The sequence below is a fragment of the Galeopterus variegatus genome, unplaced genomic scaffold, assembly GCF_000696425.1.
Source record: "Galeopterus variegatus unplaced genomic scaffold, G_variegatus-3.0.2 Scaffold5087, whole genome shotgun sequence".
Taxonomy (NCBI): domain Eukaryota; kingdom Metazoa; phylum Chordata; class Mammalia; order Dermoptera; family Cynocephalidae; genus Galeopterus; species Galeopterus variegatus.
In genome coordinates, this window is record NW_007731198.1 from 161,251 (window position 1) to 164,915 (window position 3,665).

Genomic DNA, 3,665 nt, shown 5'->3' on the forward strand with positions numbered 1-3,665 from the left:
TGATTGAGTTATTTTCAATTTACTTTCTAAAATGTGTAGATTTAAGGAAGTTTAAATTATCCTTTATGTACTGAGTTCTAATTTAATCACACTGGAATTGTGGTCAGAGAACATATTCTATTTGGTATTGATTCTTTGAAGTTTATTGAGTCCTGATTTACAGCCAAGTGGTGTTCTCAGTATCCCATCCTGCTCCTGTTTGAAGGAATCATAACATGGGGGGACAGACCTTCTCTCCCACTATAGAGGGATCCATATTTACCTTATGGACTGCAGCACACAGGTACATGTCTCTAGTTTATCTACTAAGATTCTCTTGCCTGTGGCTTTACATCGTGAGGCAGTAGGGTCAGTTGGAGATTTTCCCCAGCCAGTGTGGCGTGGTTAAGTGGACAGCAGTGTGGCAGCAAGAATCCAGTAGCAGCAGTATTAGTTCCTGTGTCCTGAGTAGACCATGGACTTATAACCTACTTCCCTTGGTTTTCTGCCAGAGTCTCATTCTCCACTCCTTCAGTCGATTCTCTAGTTATTGATATCTTGCCAATGCATTCCTTTTCTGTTTAATTTATCCAGAGTCAGTTTCTATTGCTTAAAACTGAAAATGCTGACAAGTGTAAAAGGCAGTACTTCTGAGGGAATACAGTATATTACTATTTTGAAAATTTCATTTAATTTTACAACCCTGTGCTCAGTAGGTGTTGTTTATTATCCTTGTTTAACAGATAGAGATACTGGGACTTCAAGAGTTTAAGCAATTTGCCCAGTGCCACACAGCTTGTAAACAGAGAAGCCAAGATTCAAGCCAGCTCTGTCTGATTCTTGAACTGCTACTCTTTAACTTTTACCATACATTCAGTGATTTTAAAGCTTTCTTCTTGACTCTTATATTCAATCAACTGAAAGAATAAATACAGATTGCCAAGTGTAGTTGAAAAATAGCTTACATACTGAAATGTCAAACTCTAGATGCTACAAATATTCATATGTTCTTAAGTTTTAATTGAGAAAATGTACTTCTCCCAGTCATTTTGGTTAACACATGCTGTGAGATGAATTTTTAGAAACTGACCTTCCCCTACTCACCCCTCTAACTCTGCAAATTTGCCACACGTGCCTTGGCAACATGAACAACCATCACACAGGGAGCCGGTGACTTAACATACGTCATCATCTTCCTGGCCTAACAGAGGGGTTCTTTCAGGTCATGGGCCACTTTCCCTCCTGTAGGTTTATTGAAAGTTTGTGTGTTCATGCTCATTAACTACGAGTAACCTTGGCCAAATAAGCTGGTAAAAGGCTGAGCTCACAGTCAGCATTGCTTCATAGTACACACATGCAGAACTCACAATACATGTGACAGTCAACTCACCTAAGTCACCCAATTAACTTTTTGTAGTCCTCTGTAAATATAATAAAGTAGGTATAGAAATGAAAGATGTTTTCAAGTTAAATTTGACTCCACTGAACTCATAGAATCAGAGTGAACTTATATTTTATTTTAGGTGATTTTACAGAAAGTTGTTTTAAAGGCAAAATATTCTTAAAAGATTGAATTTGTTTCTGCCCTCATTTTTCTTAATTACTTTCATGAAAAGGCTACTGATTTTATAACCTATTAATTTGTAGTGGAGAAACTGTACTCTTTTGTTGATGTAGAAAGTTTATTTTACCAATAATACACATATATGTTTATAAGTCTTAATAACCTCATCTTAAATATCTTTGGTTTCAAATAACACACAAGCAGCATTTTAAGATATTTTTTGGCTTCTCCCACTAGCAGAATACTTCAATGCCTTAAGTGGTACTTTCGAACTGAAGTGAAATAGAGCTGTGAGGGCATTTGGATGGGAAATAGTTTAGATGCGTATTAACTGTTGATGTTTGTCTCTCTTCCTGCTGATTGTGACACTGACTGGGCCACAGTTGTGCAAACTCTGTCAGAAGAGAGAAAGAAGTAGGGTTTCACAAACGGTAGCTAGGACCTAAGTCACATCAAATTCTTCTCTGCCAACAAGGATTTGTTTTTTGAGAGGAGCAGGATGAGAACACTGAGTTAAGGCAGAAGTGTTAAGGTCAGCCATCAATCACACACCAGCTGAGTTATTCTGGTAAGGCTACTGATGTTTTCCAAGTGACCAAAAGAGCCGTGAAAATTAGGCATACGGAATACAAATCTGTAGAAACAGAGGAAAACGTGTCACAGGAGTAACTTGAGGGAACCCACCTGGGGATGAAAACCAAGAATCCTTCACTCTGTTTCCATTGTTACTCACCCAGAGAGCACAGCAAACTCTTAGACCTGCCTGCAGTATCTTTTATGTATCCTGAAAAAAAGTAAAGTGGGAAAAATGGAGAAAGGTTATGCAGAAGAGGAAGNCGTATTAACTGTTGATGTTTGTCTCTCTTCCTGCTGATTGTGACACTGACTGGGCCACAGTGGTGCAAACTCTGTCAGAAGAGAGAAAGAAGTAGGGTTTCACAAACGGTAGCTAGGACCTAAGTCACATCAAACTCTTCTCTGCCAACAAGGATTTGTTTTTTAAGAGGAGCAGGATGAGAACACTGAGTTAAGGCAGAAGTGTTAAGGTCAGCCATCAATCACACACCAGCTGAGTTATTCTGGTAAGGCTACTGATGTTTTCCAAGTGACCAAAAGAGCCGTGAAAATTAGGCATACGGAATACAAATCTGTAGAAACAGAGGAAAACGTGTCACAGGAGTAACTTGAGGGAACCCATCTGGGGATGAAAACCAAGAATCCTTCACTCTGTTTCCGTTGTTACTCACCCAGAGAGCACAGCAAACTGTTAGACCTCCTGCAGTATCTCTTATGTATCCTGAAAAAAAGTAAAGTGGGAAAAATGGAGAAAGGTTATGCAGAAGAGGAAGTTGAAGGAACCTTCCTTTGTTTATTTATTTTCTTAAAAAATGGCCTCTGAAGAGAACCTGAGCGCTTATGCGCTATTTCACTCAGGCTTAGACTCTGTTTATGGCAGACCCATGAAATGATGGATTATGGATTGGTTGGCCATTCTTTGGCTAAAGCCAGCAACCAAATTAACCGAATTGTGGGAAGAGTAGCAAATGTTGCTGATATATTTATATGAGAAGAACTGAAGAGAGGAAAAAAAAAAAAAGGCCCAATTATCCACCTGATTTTTTTCATGGTTCAGGCTGAATATACTGACCTGATATGTTATGTGATGTGAGTAATATTAGTAACTAAGGCCCCTAAATTAGCAGACAGTGGGCCTACATCTCCACGTTCCTTTTCTATTATATGTTGTAAGGATCCACCAGAGTTGTAGTCGTTAGCAATAGGAGTCTCTTCTCTTTGTTTTTATTTCTTTTTCTTGCTCAAATACTATTTATTCTAAATTATTATTTTCTAATTAAGGCTAAATAAAAGTAATGTGCTTTAAGCACATTTAAGGGATTTTAAAATAACTTTATCACTTCATTTCTGTCTCTAGATTGATCTACTGCTGTTTATTATTAAGTTTTAATGCATTGGGAGTACGCTGGTATTTCAACAGCATTTTTCTCTAACAATCAATAACTCATATCTGAAATATGTATTAAAGCATGAGAGTGTGCACATAAAGAGAAAATGCTTTTCTCAGTCATTAGCACTTTACATGCAGTCTTTGGAATATTCAACA